This window comes from Ranitomeya imitator, chromosome 5 (assembly GCF_032444005.1).
Source record: "Ranitomeya imitator isolate aRanImi1 chromosome 5, aRanImi1.pri, whole genome shotgun sequence".
NCBI classification, from domain to species: domain Eukaryota; kingdom Metazoa; phylum Chordata; class Amphibia; order Anura; family Dendrobatidae; genus Ranitomeya; species Ranitomeya imitator.
Genome location: NC_091286.1, coordinates 165601760 through 165620871, shown reverse-complemented (window position 1 = coordinate 165620871; position 19112 = coordinate 165601760).

The following is a 19112-nucleotide window of genomic DNA, read 5'->3' as shown; positions in this document are numbered from 1 at the left end:
GCATGGGAGGGCTCGGAAGGGAAGGAGAGCCATTTGGAATACAGACTTAGATGGAATGGTCTGCAGGCGTCACATTGTGTTTGCAGAGCCCCTAATGTACCTAAACAGTAGAAACCCCCCACAAGTGACCCCATATTGGAAACTAGACCCCCCAAGGAACTTATTTAGATGTGTTGTGAGAACTTTGAGCCCCCAAGTATTTCACTACAGTTTATAACGCAGAGCCGTGAAAATAAAATAAAAAATTTCACCTCAAAATTATTTTTTAGCCCCCAGTTTTGTATTTTCTCGAGGGTAAAAGGAGAAATTGGACCCCAAAAGTTGTTGTCCAATTTGTCCTGAGTGCGTTGATACCCCATATGTGGGGTGAACCAGCGTTTGGGCGCATGGGAGGGCTCGGAAGGGAAGGAGCGCCATTTGGAATGCAGACTTAAATGGAATGGTCTGCAGGCGTCACATTGCGTTTGCAGAGCCCCTAATATACCTAAACAGTAGAAACCCCCACAAGTGACCCCATGTTGGAAACTAGACCCCCCCACGAACTTATCTAGATGTGTTGTGAGAACTTTGAGCCCCCAAGTGTTTCACTACAGTTTATAACGCAGAGCCGTGAAAATAAAAAATCTTTTTTTCCCACAAAAATTATTTTTTAGCCCCCAGTTTTGTATTTTCCCAAGGGTACCAGGAGAAATTGGACCCCAAAAGTTGTTGTCCAATTTGTCCTGAGTACGCTGATACCCCATATGTTGGGGTAAACTCCTGTTTGGGCACACGGGAGAGCTCGGAAGGGAAGGAGCACTGTTTTACTTTTTCAATGCAGAATTGGATGGAATTGAGATCGGTCGCCATGTCGCGTTTGGAGATCCCCCTGATGTGCCTAAATAGTGGAAACCCCCCAATTATAACTGAAACCCTAATCCAAACACACCCCTAACCCTAATCCCAACGGTAACCCTAACCACACCTCTAACCCAGACACACCCCTAATCCTAATCCCAATCGCAAATGTAATCCAAACCCTAACCCTAACTTTAGCCCCAACCCTAACTGTAGCCTTAACCCTAACCCTAGCCCTTACCCTAGCCCTAACCCTAGCCCCAACCCTAACCCTAACCCTAACCCTAACCTTAACCCTAGTCCCAACCCTAACCCTAGCCCTAACCCTAGCCCTAACCCTAGCCCTAGCCCTAACCCTAGCCCTAGCCCTAACCCTAACCCTAGCCCTAACCCTAGCCCTAGCCCTAGCCCTAACCCTAACCCTAGCCCTAACCCTAGCCCTAGCCCTAGCCCTAACCCTAGCCCTAGCCCTAACCCTAGCCCTAACCCTAATGGGAAAATGGAAATAAATAAATTTTTTTCATTTACTTTTATAGCGGGTTTTTTAGCGGATTTTTATGATTGGCAGCCGTCACACATTGAAAGACGCTTTTTATTGCAAAAAATATTTTTTGCGTTACCACATTTTGAGAGCTATAATTTTTCCATATTTGAGTCCACAGAGTCATGTGAGGTCTTGTTTTTTGCGGGACGAGTTGACGTTTTTATTGGTAACATTTTCGGGCACGTGACATTTTTTGATCGCTTTTTATTCCGATTTTTGTGAGGCAGAATGACCAAAAACCAGCTATTCATGAATTTCTTTTGGGGGAGGCGTTTATACCGTTCCACGTTTGGTAAAATTGATAAAGCAGTTTTATTCTTCGGGTCAGTACGATTACAGCGACACCTCATTTATATCATTTTTTTATGTTTTGGCGCTTTTATACGATAAAAACTATTTTATAGAAAAAAATAATTATTTTTGCATCGCTTTATTCTGAGGACTATAACTTTTTTATTTTTTTGCTGTTGTCGCTGTATGGTGGCTCGTTTTTTGCGGGACAAGATGACGCTTTCAGCGGTACCATGGTTATTTATATCCGTCTTTTTGATCGCGTGTTATTCCACTTTATGTTTGGCGGTATGATAATAAAGCGTTGTTTTTTGCCTCGTTTTTTTTTTTTTTTTCTTACGGTGTTTACTGAAGGGGTTAACTAGTGGGCCAGTTTTATAGGTCGGGTCGTTACGGACGCGGAGATACTAAATATGTGTACTTTTATTGTTTTGTTTTTTTTATTTAGATAAAGAAATGTATTTATGGGAATAATATATTTTTTTTTTTTTCATTATTTAGGATTTTTTTTTTTTTTTTTTTTTTTACACACTTGGAAATTTTTTTTTTTACTTTTTTACTTTGCCCCAGGGGGGGACAATACAGATCGGTGATCTGCCAGTTTGCACAGCACTCTGACAGATCACCGATCTGTCTGAGAGCAGTGCAGCGTTACCAAGTGCCTGCTCTGAGCAGGCACTTGGTAAGCCACCTCCCTCCCTGCAGGACCCGGATCCGCGGCCATTTTGGATCCGGGACTTACTGCAGGGAGGGAGGTAGGAGACCCCCGGAGCAACGCGATCACATCGCGTTGCTGCGGGGGTCTCAGGGAAGCCCGCAGGGAGCCCCCTCCCTGCGCGATGCTTCCCTGCACCGCCGGCACATCGCGATCATCTTTGATCGCGGTGTGCCGGGGGTTAATGTGCCGGGGGCGGTCCGTGACCGCTCCTGGCACATAGTGCCGGATGTCAGCTGCGATAAGCAGCTGACACCCGGCCGCGATCGGCGGCGCTCCCCCCGTGAGCGCGGCCGATCGCGCTGGACGTAATATTCCGTCCTTGGGAATTAAGGCCCACCCCACATGGACGGAATATTACGTCCAATGGCAGAAAGGGGTTAAGCATTCCCCTCATTTTTTTGAGCAGTGTATTTTAATACCTCTCTATAGAGGATTAGGTTTATTATTCTATTTAACCCCTTTCTGACATGGGACGTACTATCCCGTCGAGGTGAGCCCCCATGACCACGGACGGGATAGTACGTCCAGCGCGATCGGCGGCGCTCACGGGGGGAGCGCCGCCGATCGCGGCCGGGTGTCGGCTGTTTATCGCAGCTGACATCCGGCACTGTGCCAGGAGCGGTCACGGACCGCCCCCGGCACATTAACCCCTGGCACACCGCGATCAAAGATGATCGCGATGTGCCGGCGGTATAGGGAAGGTTCCCGCAGGGAGGGGGCTCCCTGCGGGCTTCCCTGAGCCCCCCGCAGCAACGCGATGTGATCGCGTTGCTGCGAGGGTCTCACCTCCCTCCCTGCTTCCTCCAGCCCCGGATCCAAGATGGCCGCGGATCCGGGTCCTGCAGGGAGGGAGGTGGCTTCACAGAGCCTGCTCAGAGCAGGCACTGTGAAGGCTGCAGCGCTGCTAGTCAGATCAGTGATCTGACAGAGTGCTGTGCACACTGTCAGATCACTGACCTGTGATGTCCCCCCCCTGGGACAATGTAAAAAAGTTAAAAAAAAAATCAAAATGTGTAAAAAAAAAAAAAAAAACTTAAATAATGAAAAAAATATATATATATTATTCCCCTAAATACATTTCTTTATCTAAATCAAAAAAAAAAACAATAAAAGTACACATATTTAGTATCGCCGCGTCCGTAACGGCCCGACCTATAAAACTGTCCCACTAGTTAACCCCTTCAGTAAACACCGTAAGAAAAAAAAAAAAAAACGAGGCAAAAAACAACGCTTTATTATCATACCGCCAAACAAAAAGTGGAATAACACGCGATCAAAAAGACAGATATAAATAACCATGATACCGCTGAAAGCGTCATCTTGTCCCGCAAAAAACGAGCCACCATACAGCATCATCAGCAAAAAAAAAAAAAGTTATGGTCCTGAGAATAAAGCGATGCAAAAATAATAATTTTTTCTATAAAATAGTTTTTATCGTATAAAAGCGCCAAAACATAAAAAAATGATATAAATGAGGTGTCGCTGTAATCGTACTGACCCGAAGAATAAAACTGCTTTATCAATTTTACCAAACGCGGAACGGTATAAACGCCTCCCCCAAAAGAAATTCATGAATAGCTGGTTTTTGGTCATTCTGCCTCGCAAAAATCGGAATAAAAAGCGATCAAAAAATGTAACGTGCCCGAAAATGTTACCAATAAAAACGTCAACTCGTCCCGCAAAAAACAAGACCTCACATGACTCTGTGAACCAAAATATGGAAAAATTATAGCTCTCAAAATGTGGTAACGTAAAAAATATTTTTTGCAATAAAAAGCGTCTTTCAGTGTGTGACGGCTGCCAATCATAAAAATCTGCTAAAAAACCCGCTATAAAAGTAAATCAAACCCCCCCTTCATCACCCCCTTAGTTAGGGAAAAATTAAAAAAATGTATTTATTTCAATTTTTCCATTAGAGCTAGGGTTAGGGTTTGGGCTAGGGTTAGGGTTAGGGTTAGGGCTAGGGCTAGGGTTAGGGCTAGGGTTAGGGTTAGGGCTAGGGTTAAGGCTACAGTTAAGGTTGGGGCTAAAGTTAGGGTTAGGGCTAGGGTTAGGGCTACAGTTTGGGTTGGGGCTAAAGTTACGGTTAGGGTTTAGATTACATTTACAGTTGGGAATAGGGTTGGGATTAGGGTTAGGTGTGTGTCAGGGTTAGAGGTGTGGTTAGGGTTACTGTTGGGATTAGGGTTAGGGGTGTGTTTGGATTAGGGTTTCAGTTATAATTGGGGGGTTTCCACTGTTTAGGCACATCAGGGGCTCTCCAAACGCGACATGGCGTCCGATCTCAATTCCAGCCAATTCTGCGTTGAAAAAGTAAAACAGTGCTCCTTCCCTTCCGAGCTCTCCCGTGTGCCCAAACAGGGGTTTACCCCAACATATGGGGTATCAGCGTACTCAGGACAAATAGGACAACAACTTTTGGGGTCCAATTTCTCCTGTTACCCTTGGGAAAATACAAAACTGGGGGCTAAAAAATAATTTTTGTGGGAAAAAAAGGATTTTTTATTTTCACGGCTCTGCGTTATAAACTGTAGTGAAACACTTGGGGGTTCAAAGTTCTCACAACACATCTAGATAAGTTCCATGGGGGTCTAGTTTCCAATATGGGGTCACTTGGGGATTTCTACTGTTTAGGTACATTAGGGGTTCTGCAAACGCAATGTGATGCCTGCAGACCATTCCATCTAAGTCTGCATTCCAAATGGCACTCCTTCCCTTCCGAGCCCTCCCATGCGCCCAAACGGTGGTTCCCCCCCAACATATGGGGTATCAGCGTACTCAGGACAAATTGGACAACAACTTTTGGGGTCAAATTTCTCTTACCTTCGGGAAAATACAAAACTGGGGGCTAAAAAATAATTTTTGGGGAAAAGATTTTTTTTTTCAATTTTCACGGCTCTGCGTTACAAACTGTAGTGAAACACTTGGGGGTTCAAAGCTCTCACAACACATCTAGATGAGTTCCTTAGGGGGTCTAGTTTCCAAAATGGTGTCACTTGTGGGGGTTTTCTACTGTTTCGGTACATTAGGGGCTCTGCAAATGCAATGTGACACCTGCAGACCATTCCACCTAAGCCTGCATTCCAAATGGAGCTCCTTCCCTTCCGAGCCCTCCCATGCGCCCAAACAGTGGTTCCCCCCCACATATGGTGTATCATCGCACTCAGGACAAATTGGGCAACAAATTTTGGGGTCCACTTTCTCCTGTTACCCTCGGGAAAATACAAAACTGGGGGCTAAAAAAATAATTTTTGTGGGAAAAATTTTTTGTTTTATTTTTACGGCTCTGCATTATAAACTTCTGTGAAGCACTTGGTGGGTCAAAGTGCTCACCACACATCTAGATAAGTTCCTTAGGGGGTCTACATTCCAAAATGGTGTCACTTGTGGGGGGTTTCAATGTTTAGGCACATCAGTGGCTCTCCAAACGCAACATGGCGTCCCATCTCAATTCCTGTCAATTTTGCATTGAAAAGTCAAACGGCGCTCCTTTCCTTCCGAGCTCTCCCATCCGCCCAAACAGTGGTTTACCCCCACATATGGGGTTTCAGCATACTCAGGACAAATTGTATAACAACTTTTGGGGTCCAATTTCTTCTCTTACCCTTGGGAAAATAAAAAATTGGGGGCGGAAAGTTAATTTTTGTGAAAAAATATGATTTTTTATTTTTACGGTTCTACATTATAAACTTCTGTGAAACACTTGATGGGTCAAAGTGCTCACCACACATCTAGATAAGTTCCTTAAGGGGTCTACTTTCCAAAATGGTGTCACTTGTGGGGGGTTTCAATGTTTAGGCACATCAGGGGCTCTCCAAACGAAACATGGCGTCCCATCTCAATTCCAGTCAATTTTGCATTGAAAAGTCAAATGGCGCTCCTTCGCTTCCGAGCTCTGCCATGCGCCCAAACAGTGGTTTACCCCCACATGTGGGGTATTGTCGTGCTCAGGACAAATTGTACAATAATGTTTGGGGTCTATTTTCTCCTGTTACCCTTGGTAAAATTAAACAAATTGGAGCTGAATTAAATTTTTTGTGAAAAAAAGTTAAATGTTCATTTTTATTTAAACATTCAAAAAATTCCTGTGAAGCACCAGAAGGGTTAATAAACTTCTTGAATATGGTTTTGAGCACCTTGAGGGGTGTAGTTTTTAGAATGGTGTCACACTTGGGTATTTTCTATCATATAGACCCCTCAAAATTACTTCAAATGAGATGTGGTCCCTAAAATAAAATGGTGTTGTAGAAATGAGAAATTGCTGGTCAACTTTTAACCCTTATAACTCCCTAACAAAAAAAAATTTTGGTTCCAAAATTGTGCTGATGTAAAGTAGACATGTGGGAAATGTTACTTATTAAGTATTTTGTGTGACATATCTCTGTGATTTAATTGCATAAAAATTCAAAGTTGGAAAATTGCGAAATGTTCATAATTTTCGCCAAATTTCCGTTTTTTTCACAAATAAACGCAGGTACTATCAAATAATTTTTACCATTGTCATGAAGTATAATATGTCACGAGAAAACAATGTCAGAATCACTGGGATCCGTTGAAGCGTTCCAGAGTTATAACCTCACAAAGGGACAGTGGTCAGAATTGTAAAAATTGGCCCGGTCATTAACGTGCAAACCACCCTTGGGGGTAAAGGGGTTAAAATGCACTTGCTTTATTATATGGCTACTATCTGATCACTGTATATTATATATTTTTGTGCATGATATATATGTGGATTTATTTAATTATCATTTGTTGTGTTTACTAATGCATGCTTTCTGAAGTTATAACCATTGTTCACCCACTTCTAGTTATCCTGATCATATGACAGACTATTGTCTTATATCTTTTCATACTCATTGCATGCCCTTGTGCCCAATTACTTGGCTGCAATATTAATATTACATTACTGGTGCTGTCACCTGGACATGTGAGGTCTTCCTTTCTGCCACTTTCCCCCCTTATTTCATAATTTTTTTAATTGTATGTTATGAATTTAAATGTTTACTGTTTTAATATGCAGCAGTATTCTGCTACCTTTTTCTTTATTGGACTTCTATATTTGGAAGTATTACACTAAATAGGCCAGATTTATTTCAGATTTACCATAGAATACAGGACACAAAGTTAGGCCAATCTATTTGTGGGACTCAAGTTCATCAGCCAAGTTCGTAGTCTGTGCCACTGAATGGGAGGCTTGCAAATCTTATACCTTTCGAGACCCCAGGTGCAACGTTATCATTGCGGTAGGTTACACAGATGATGTTGCATAATCCCAGACCTGCCTCGTGGATCCTGGAAGGACAGAGGTTCGAGAGTCTCCTATTCAGTGGCCAGAGACCATTGACCTGGCCAAAGGACCAGAATCCTGTGAATTGATCCTCCTTACTCTACAGGACACGTTAGAAGTCTTACGGCATCGATACCTCATGTTGGGGCTGACTCGTGTAAATTCTCCTATGTACTGTATGTAATAGGTGTTTTCCTATTTACATAGACACAATTTGAAACCTATCAAAACTGAAAGGATAAAAGTTGATTTCATTTAACTTGCCGGAAACCAGCAGAGAAGAAATCTGTCACAGTAAATATAAGAATCTAAATGTAATAGCAGAAAAGTAATAAAATTGTTATGGTATTGACAGAAAAAATGTACTTCTGCAATAGGCCATTATAAAGATAGATTTCAAGTCATCAACATATTTAAATGCTTGCTAGTCGCTGCTGTGTTAGCAAGCCATTGTTAAATCCTCATAAAGCAGCGTTTTCTGGCCCCGAACCAACGCCTCGTGTGGCAGGTCACATTCTTTAGGATTGTTTGTAAAGGTTCCTGTTAAAGTATGTACCATACAATGCAGCCATCTGCCACTTGTAAACTGCACACAAACCAGTGCACATTCTCCGATGGTGAAAAACAGGGAGATTTCACATTTTAGGACTATATCTTGTTCATTTTTTTTCTTTCAAGTACCTTAACACCAAACAAATGTGTTCCTTTCTTTCATATAAGGACAAAACCTCTTAGAAAATAAGTTTAGTAATGCAGTTTATAACATTTCTATAATTAATTTCAATATCTAAAAATAGTAAATTCGTATATTTTAACACAAAATGGTTCTTACAGTAGAATATTATTCTAAGGTGCTGTACACATTGGCAAATCATAGTCGCTAGATAGAAGATCTAATCCACTAAACAGTGCTGCAACAATTAGCATGCTTTAATTCCTTTTTTTAACAACCATTCAAAACTTTAGGATACATTATTGCTATGCAAGTAATCTCCACTGTGCACTTAGCATCTCTTCCAAATTCAAGGACTCATGCATGATTCTTTGGTATTGCAAGTGTAGAACTGACAGGTACAAAAACTATTCTAATTTATACACGAAATTTAAGAAACCCAGGAAAAATATGCATGTAGAGTACAGTCATGAATTATTTCTAGGCATTGTCATATTAGAATGCTAATTTTAATTCTACATTAAACAAACTATATTGTGTTTTATATTTTCTGAAACAAATAAAACAAATTGTAATTTCTAAAATTCTATAAGTAATAATAAAAGTACAGCTCCAAATAAAGACGACATATGCACGTACATTTCTTTGATTAAAGCTTATTTGTTTGTTAAGCTTTTTCTACAGGGCCAATGTTCCGTGCGTCCATTTTACGTTGTAGTTCTTTTCAAAGGAAGTAACAAAGACTTGTTTATTTTATTCACTTAACAAAAGAAAAAAAACCGACTGGTTGCAGGAATTAGTTTTTTACATAGTTTATCTTTTTATTAGAGCACTTTCAGTCATGACATGCTTTATGGAAAGCTCTGTTTCCTAGCAGCCAAATTAAGCAGGCCTATTCACCTCACAATGGAAGAGGGCATTGGAAAAGAGTCGGGTTTGTTTAAACTACTTCTGTCTTCATTCACAGCCTGATGTCCTGCTGCATTATGAAGCTTATAATAGCACCCAAAGAAACCATTGTCAAGCAAAAACAAATCAGAATGGGAGAGCACGGTGCTATGCATAAAAGGCCAATGACACAATTTAGGTAGAAAAGTGCTAGCCAGATACATATCGATCACATATTTTACTACAATTCCTTTTAAGAAGTAAAACATTGGATATTTCTAAACTTTAATGGTAATGAAAGTAATATTGTTCCCCAGTCATTGATCAGATGATTGTACGATAATCTTGACTTTAATAGTATACCATGGCTAAAATATTTTAAGCATGAATTTTCGGAGATAAGAAAAATGACCATGTTATAAAGGCACATTTGAGTGTGACAGGTGGAACAGTACCAAGATAGAGGCAAATGAGGCATTTTAGGAGATGGAAAAAGATAAAGGGGTGAGGGGTGTATATACTGCCACTTGGAGGACCAGTGGGATTACACTCCGTTGTTATTGTCCGAAGAGAACACAAATTAGACAGAGTATATCTCTGAGGAGTCCAAGTCAGATTAATATATTTAGTGACTACGGCTACACAAAGACTTGCCATTGTAGACAAGTCTGAATAGCTATGAATGGTTTGGAACATATGCAGCCTGTCACCACAGGTGCCCACATCTGTTCCTCTTAGGCAGATGCTCATAGAAAAAGAGAAGAAGCTTTCCAATGTTCTGGGACACGCCCCGCAGCACTACCCTCATTTATTTTACCCAGTGGTGATTTAGGGTGGAGGTGAAGGGTGGAAATTGTCACTGTTCTCTACCCTCTGCAGACAGAGGCCAACAACAAAAACACCATGATCATCAAGGCAGTGACCTCCACTAGGAACTGCAAGCTACAAATTCACACTACACAGACAAAGAATTAAGGGATGGGGCACTCTATAGTACTGCTATAGGAATGTTAATCATTGATAGTCCATATGACTCCTGGATACAGAGGTCTCTCCAGATACGGATTTCAAGCAACACTTTTCCAAAACTATGGGCTCAGGAGTTTTACAGATGTGTGACATGTAATCATTTCTTCTCTTTTAAATTAAAGATTCATTTTTAACGTATACTTCCATGAACAGCAGATAAAACCTATGACACCACAGTGATTGTTGGTAGTTTATTATGTTATATCAAAGCAAAGTTGATGAAAATTTAAGCATTATTCCTTTCTCTTGAGGAGTGGCTTTCGCTGAATTCGCAAAATGTATAATAGTCTAAAGTAGTTTTGAACCTAAATATATTATTGCTTGTTTTTTATATAGTGCATAGGTCAATTGTAAGATCCTTGGCTGTCTAGGGTTGTAGAAGAGTTAAAGGTTATTTAGAGCTTTGGGGCACCATGCACAATAGATAGCAGTCAAGGTAACTATGGTTCGGCTGATCATTTGGCCAGCAGCTATTTCTCCTGACTCCTCCATGCACAGGGTAGTCATAGTGTTCTATAGAAGAGAGCTGCATGCACTCCTTTGGTGGCAGCTTATCATTCCAAGAACAAAAGGATTGTCAGTTTGAAATTGGACACATTGACTTTTATATCCCCAGACATCATCTGTTGGGGAGAGTCTGAAAGGTGTCATAGGGTATATGCACACAATCAGTAATTGCTGCAGGTTTGACGCTGGCTACATATGCAGTATAAAACCCGCAGTGGCCAGATGTTATAGCATAGTGGATGTGATATCAAGAAATTTCATGTCCACTATGCGTCCACAGATGCCCACAACTCACCTGCGGAGACGAACATGCGACGCGTCTTTCCAGACTGCAGCATGTCAATTTCACTCATAGAAGGTATTGATTGCGATGAATCTGTATGGCTCAGTGAACACATGCGGATTCATCTGCGTTCTATTATTATTTATATAGCACCATTAATTCCATGGTGATGTACATGAGAAAGGGGTTACGTACAGAGTTATAGATATTGTTTACAGTAAACAAATTTACAATGACAGACTGGTACAGAGGGGAGAGGACCCTGTCCTTGCGGACTTACATTATATGGGATAATGGAGAAGAGACAGAAGGTCAAGGGTGCGGCAGCTCTGGTGGTGGTGAGGCGGCGGAATGGTTATTGCAGGCTGTAGGCTTTCCTGAAGAGATGGGTTTTCAGGTTCCATCTGAAGGATCCGAGGGTGGTGGATAATCGGACGTATTGAGGCATGGAATTCCAGAGGATGGGGGATATTCGGGAGAAATCTTGGAGGCAGTTGTGTGAGGAACGAATAAGTATGGAGGAGAGTAGGAGGTCTTGGGAGGATCGAAGATTACGTGAGGAAAGATATTGGGAGAGATAGGGAGGGGCAGGTTGTGGAAGTCTTTGTAGATCAGTGTTAGTAGTTTGAACTGGATTCATTGGGGAATTGGGAGCCAGTGGAGGGATTTGCAGAGGGGAGAAACAGGGGAGTAGCGAAGAGAGAAGTGGATTAGCCGGGCAGCAGAGTTGAGAACAGACTGGAGCGGTGCAAGAGAATTAGCTGGGAGGCCACAGAGGAGGGTGTTCCAGTAATCGAGGCAGGAGATGATGAGGGCATGCACAAGAGTTTTGGTAGATTGTGGGCTGAGGAAGGGACGGATTCTGGCAATATTTTTAAATTGGAAGTGATAGTAGGTGGCAAGAGTTTTGACGTACGGATTGAAGGACAGGGAATAGTTGAGAGTTACTTCAGGTGCGGGAGAGAGCGTGATGCCGTTTACCATAATAGATAGATCATGTAGAGGGGATTCGCGAGATGGGAGAAAGATGATGAATTTGATTTTGTCTACATTGAGTTTTAGAAAGCGAGAGGTAAAGAAGGAGGCTATGGCTGACAGACACTCCGGGATTCTGGACAGCAGAGAGGTGACATTTGGGCCAGAGAGGTAGATCTGAGTGTCGTCCGCATACAGGTGGTACTGGAAGCCATGGGACTTTGAGTTGTCCTAGGCCAAAGGTATAGATGGAAAAAAGTAGGGTCCTTAGGACAGAGCCTTGAGGGACTTCAACAGAGAGAGGGCGGGATGAGGAGCTAGTGTGGGAGTGGGAAATGCTAAATGTGTGGTCGGAAAGGTATGAGGCAATCCAGGACAGGGCAAGGTCTTTATTGCCAAGGGAAGAAAGAATCTGTAGCAGTAGGCAGTGGTCGACTGTGTCGAAGGCAGAGGACAGGTCAAGAAGGAAGAGGATGGAGAACTGTCTGTTAGCTTTGGCTGTAAGTCATTAGTAATTTTTGTCAGGGCAGTTTCAGTGGAGAAGTGGGGGCGGAAGCCAGATTGGAGGTTGTCAAGGAGAGAGTTAAATGAGAGGTGGGCTGAAAGTTGGGCATGTACATGCTGCTCAAGGAGTTTTGAAGCAAATGGGAGCAGTGATATGGGACGATAGCTGGGCATAGCAGTTGGGTCAAGGTTAGTTTTTTGAGGATGGGTGTGATGGTGGCATTTTTGAAGGCAGAGGGGAAGGTACCAGAAGATAGCGATAGGTTGAAGAGATGGGTTAGGGATGGAATGAGCGTGTTTGTGAGGTTGGGGAGCAGGTGGGAAGGGATGGGGTCAAGTGCACCGGTGGTGAGGTGTAATTTGGAAAGGAGATGAGTAAGCTCTCCTTCAGTGATGTTGGAGAAGAAGGTTATTAGGGAAGGGCAGAGGTCTGGTATATGGAGTGGTTGGGGTGCTGGAACAGTAAAGGTTTGCCTTGTTTGGTCGATCTTGTTTTTGAAGTAGGTGGCAAAGTCCTCGGAAGAGATGAGAGGAGTTGGAGGTGGCAGTGGTGGGTGGAGGAGAGCGTTAAATGTGCTGAACAGTTGTTTTGGGTTGTAGGATAATGAAGATACAAGGTTTGTGAAATAGGTCTGTTTAGCAGAGGTGAGGGCTAATTTGAAGGCAAGTGTAGCTTGTTTGAAAGCAGTGAAGTTGTCTGGCAGGCGTGTTTTCTTCCAATGCCGCTCCGTGTCCCTGGATGCTTGTCAAAGTTTTTTGGTGAGATTGTTATGCCAGGGTTGCTTATTGATTTGTCGCACTTTGCCATGCATGAGAGGGGCGACCGAGACTATGGCTGATGTGAGGGTGGTGTTATAGAAAACGGTGGTGCTGTCCATGTCATGGAGTGAAGATATGGAGGACAGGTGTAGAAGAGAGTCTGAGAATGTCTAGGTGGGTGAGGATTCTGCGAGCATGTGGTAGTGGCTGGACATGGGGGGCAGGTGAGGAGGATAAGGATGAGAAGGTGAGTAGATGATGGTTAGATAGGGGGAAGGGAGAGGTTGTGAGTTTAGATAAGGAACAGAGGCGGGTGAAGATGAGGTAAGGTCCAGGAGCTTGGAGGCTGCTGGCTGGTGGGTGTCAGTAGGGATATTAAAGTCACCCATGATGATGGTGGGAATGTCAGCAGAGAGAAAGTGAAGAAGCCAGGTGGAGAATTGGTCGATGAAGGCAGTGGCTGAGCCTGGTAGTCGGTATATGACAGCCATTTGGAGATTAAAAGGAGAGTAGATCCGGACAGACTAAACCTCAAAAGAAGGGAGGATAAGGGAGGGTCGGTGTTGGATAGGGTTGAAGGAACAGTTTTTTGAAAGAAGGAAACCCACTCCTCTGCCATGTCTGTTGCCAGAGCAAGGAGTGTGGGTAAATTGAAGGCCACCGTAACTCAGTGCAGCAAGGGAGGCGTGTCAGGGGGCATCAGCCAGGTCTCAGTGAGGGCCAGGAAGGAAAGGTTGCGGGAAGTAAAGAGATTGTGGATCATGTGGCGCTTGTTGCAGATGGAGCGGGCATTCCAAAGTGCTCCAGAGAGAGGAAACGGGGGTGGGGGTCAGTGGCACAGATTTTAAGTGTGAGGGATTGCGGTAGTTTCTCTTAGTGTGAGAAGGATTGGGTGAGGATTAGTGGGATGTATGAGGCGGGGGGGGGGCAGGAATGGGGGATATGTTGCCAGCAGTGAGAATGAGCAGAGAAGGGAAAGCAGGTGGGTGAAGGAGAGTGATCGGCTTATATTATATTTTTGCAGGAGAGGTCTGAGGTTAAGGAGCAGGTCTGCAGATGAAGCGAGGTGGGGGTAAGATAGAGGGGGAGATAGTTATGTGGTTTGAGGGTGCAAGGGTTTGGGGTTAGCAAAGTGGAGTGAGGATTAGTTGAGCAAAAACAGTGGGGGCAAATGTGAGCATGGTTAAAGAGCAGTGGAGGAAAAGAAAGGCAAGTAAAATTAGAAGGCAGTGATTAGTCTTACCGTCTGGCCAATTTCTGGACTATTTCTGGTATATTTCTGATGATACACTTAAAAGATGTCACTTGAAATGATGTCACATCTGTCCGAGGTCGTATCTGACTGCTCCATTCAACTTATACCATTCAAGTGTCCATGAAATGAAGCCAGGTGAGAGAGGGAGGAGGAAGGGGGCGGTGGACAGTTCATAGCAGGGAACAATTAACAGAATGTTCTTAAATGAACATTTTACTACCATCAAAGCTGAAGAAAGACAGAATAAGATGGAAGTATAGTGTAAGGTGATAAGAGCATGGATATATGAATATGCATTCAGTAAATTTGAAGTATGATACATGGAATTAAAGTCAGGGAAAGATCATCAGTGCACCAGTTAAAGCAGAGGAAGAGGAGTACATGGGGTTTTGGGGTGCAGTGGGTATTCTGCATTAAGAGACATTCAATAAACTGCAGCTCTTTGGACACAGTGAACATGTGCTGCATCCAAAGAGCAGCTAGTTCCGGATCGTGTACACCCGGCCATCTAAATTACACATCAGTATAATGTGTATAGGGCCCTTCAATGGGGTTGTCTGCTAGATCATTTATCTAGATTGGTAGAGAGTCTAATAACATGTGGAGCCCTAACGTAATGTGTGGATCCTGTTCAAAAAACACTTGAAAAATCTCTTCAAATATGCTTGCAAGACTTTTCTTTTTAATTTTTACTGTAAAAACACTGTCATAACTCTGTTGTCGGGTGCCCCGGGACCAGGGGCTCCTTCTTTGTCTCTAACGCTAGGAGCGCCCTAGCTCACCCTGTTCCCCAGAATACTTCTGATGGTGAAGATGCTGGGGCCACAGAAATTCCAAATTTACATCCGCAATGACTGACTGGAGATGGCGGTAGCGGTGATGGTACAGAGGACGCAACATTTTTTTGAGTAAAGATTGATGAAACATATTATGGATCCTAAAAGTGAGTGGCAAAGTGAGGCGGAATGCTACAGGATTGATGATGGCCACAATCTCATAATGAATGATGAACCTGGGACCCAGTTTCCAAGAGGGAACCTTCAACCTAATGTTCCTTGAGCACAAGCACAGCAAGTCACCAACACACAGATGCGGAGTCACCAAACGTCTCCGATAAGCCAAGCTCTGATAAGCCAAGCTCTTACATTTGGACCGTATCTTCCTCAAATTATTAATAACCCCTTGCATCACAGACGTAATTGATGATGAAAATCGTTCTTCAGGTATTTCAGAAGAATGATTCCTATTAAATGAGCTGAACTGAGGATGAAACCCGTATGCCCCAAAAAGTAGGGACTTGCCAGTAGACCCATGACAACAAATATTTACAGCAAATTCAGCTAGAGATAAGTAGGTAACCCAATCCTCCTGATTCTCGGACACAAAACACCTAAGATAAGTCTCAAGATTCCAGTTAACCCATTCAGTTTTCCAATTAGATGGCGGGCGAAATGCTGAAGAAAATGACAGGTGGATCCCCAAACGAGTGCAAAATACCTTCCAAAATTTGGAAATAAACTGCACACCTGGTCACAGTATTGGTAGGGATCCCATGTAAATGTACTCTCTCACTGATGAAAATTTGCGCCAAGGTCTTAGCATTAGGTAAAATAGGTAGCGCAATGAAATATGGCATCTCACTGAATCTGTCTACCACCACCAAAATTACAGTATAACCTGCCGACACGGGTAGATCAATGATAAAATTGACCGATAAATGAGTCCAAGGTCTACTGGGAATCGCCAATGGTTGGAGAGACCCAGACAGATGAGCATGAGAGGTTTAAGGGTATGTGTCCACGTTCAGGATTGCATCAGGATTTGGTCAGGATTTTATGTCAGTATTTGTAAGCCAAAACCAGGAGTGGAACAATTAGAGGAAAAGTATAATAGAAACACGTCACCACTTCTGCATTTATCACCCACTCCTGGTTTTGGCTTACAAATACTGACATAAAATCCTGACCAAATCCTGATGCAATCCTGAACGTGGACACATACCCTTAGAATTAGCACAAACACTGCAGGCGACCACATATTTCCAGAGATCCTGATGTACCACTGACCACCAAAAACGATGAGTAAGAAGATCTGTGATGGTTTTATTTTAGGCAAAGCTCTTTCTCCTAGTGTTCTCAACATTCTAAATCTTGGTTGTCCACTTCTGGTTTTTACAAATGTGCTGGTAATCGTTGCAATGTGTGCGTTTACGCACTTGATAAAACTAAATCTATTAGTTCTTTTTCAGGTTTGTCACAGAAGATTATGTCTTACATGAGTTGTGATACACAATATGTAATTTACTGCATCTGTTGTTTGTCATGCAAAATGCAATATGTTTGTTGCACTACACAAAAAATTAAGAAACGCATAGCTGAACATCTAGCCAACGTTCAAAACAAAAATACTTACTCCGGTGCCTCAAAACACTTTGTGAATATTCACCAAGAAGAAGTCACACATTTTGCGTTTTATGCATTTTAAAAGATTTTTAATCCTATTCGGGGTGGAAACAAACATAAACTTATTGACTTTAACGGAGGAATTCTGGATTCTAACGCTGGACACGAGATATCCGATGAGCATGAACTCAAGAAATGATTTATTTTATATTTATTGACGTGTTTATTTTTGTTTTGTTTTTTCCTTCCCTGCTGTGTTTGGATCCACACCTTGTGCATATGTAATTAATCATTTGTCATCTGTGATTGGTTGTTCATTGATATTTATTCTGGCTGTCATTTTAATTGTATATCCTATGATTAAGGGTGCTGCATGCACCTGAAACACGAAAGGCTTTTCATGTTTTTCATATGGCTTGCTATGCCTGAATAAAATTTTTTTTCATTTTTTCATCAGTGGTGTGCCACTATCCTCTCTATTATACCTAGAATAATTGATGCTGATTTGAAGGCAGAAAGTGACAAAAAAAATATTTTTTGTTTATTAAGTTCATTATTTGCTAATAGTTTATTTTTATCAATTATAAACTTCTATTTTTTAAAGCATTATTACTTTCCAACAATTTTTCCATAACTTTCTAAAACTTTTTTACAGTATTGTAGAAAACCTATACAAGTTTGGTAGAGATGTAAGTGCTGTGACCTGAAGAATCACATTGAGAGGTAATTTTTATTGCACAGAACTCTTTTGTAACATAGAACAAATGATATAATTCAGAACTATAACTTGTCCAACTAAAAACAAGCTCTCATACTATTGTTAACCCTCCGTCAGGAACAATATTCGCACTAACTCGTAATGGAACAATGTGCCTGTAAAGCGCAGGCTAGAAAAATGCCTAGAATATCTAATTTTCTCAATTTCAGTGATCTAAAAGTGATCATAGACCTTCATAGGGATGTAATAAAAGAGACTACACATTATCAGGTGCAAAACAAACCCTTTTACTCAACATAAAAGTAATAACTTTGATATACACAAATTTCAAAACTCCCACCAAATAGCCCTCAATGATATCAAGTAACGGTTATTAAAAAGAGAAAATTTTGGCACAAAAACATTTTCTAGGCACCTAGAATAATATTACACACAAAATTAATCTGAATTAGATCCTGAAGGTTCCCCAGAAAAAATACATTTGCAAAGCAAAGAGCAAGAATTGCAATACATTTTTGCATGTGTCAGGCAGATTGCATGATGACATTTGAGACATTCATAATTAGAAAGCCTTCTGTTCCCGCTTTCCATGGTGCAGGTGGTGCATCTCCTTCTTTTGGGAGGTGGTACAGGTGTTGGATTTTCAGTATCAATATCTGGGCGGAATCTTTTGAGCCTAACTTGAAGGCCAGAGGGGATTGAAGGCCAGAGGGGATACCGATGGTTTTCATACTTCTCCTGCGTAGCTCTCCATCCATTAGTTCATGGGCCAATTTTTTCAGGTACAATCGTCTACGGAGTGGTTCAAGCTGGTTTTCAAGGTAAATGATTTGTGAATTTATACCACCCAAATTTAGCATAGCGAAAAATATGACCATTGGCCAGCGCTTGGTGTTTCTGCTGACGCTGAAAGTTGAGCACATCTGATCAGCTGTATCAACACCCCCTTTGGTTTCATTATAAAATGTAATAATCTCTGGTTTTTGTTGTGCTTCAGATTTAGGATCGATGGCATCATCATTATGAAGCGTTGAGAGAAGAAGTACATTTTTTTTTTCGCGTGGTACATAGGAAACCAAAACCTTTCCATCATGGAATGCAAACATACTGCTGTACTGTTTTCTCCCTATCACAGTAACAAGCTGTGGCGGCAATTCTTTTTTATTTTTTCTTACAGTTCCGAAATATGAAAGCTTCTGCGTTTTTAGATAATCAATAAGATCACAATTTGAAAACCAATTATCAGCAGTTATATTGCGACCTGATCCAAATAAGGGCTCAGCCAGTCTTTTTACAACATCACTGGGTTTGTTGCTGACACAGTAAGGACCTTCTGGTTGTTTTCCAGCATAAATTTCAATGTTGTATGTGTAGGTCTTACTGGCATCAACAAGGGCATACATTTTTATTCCGTATTTGCTAGGTTTTGATGGTATGTATTG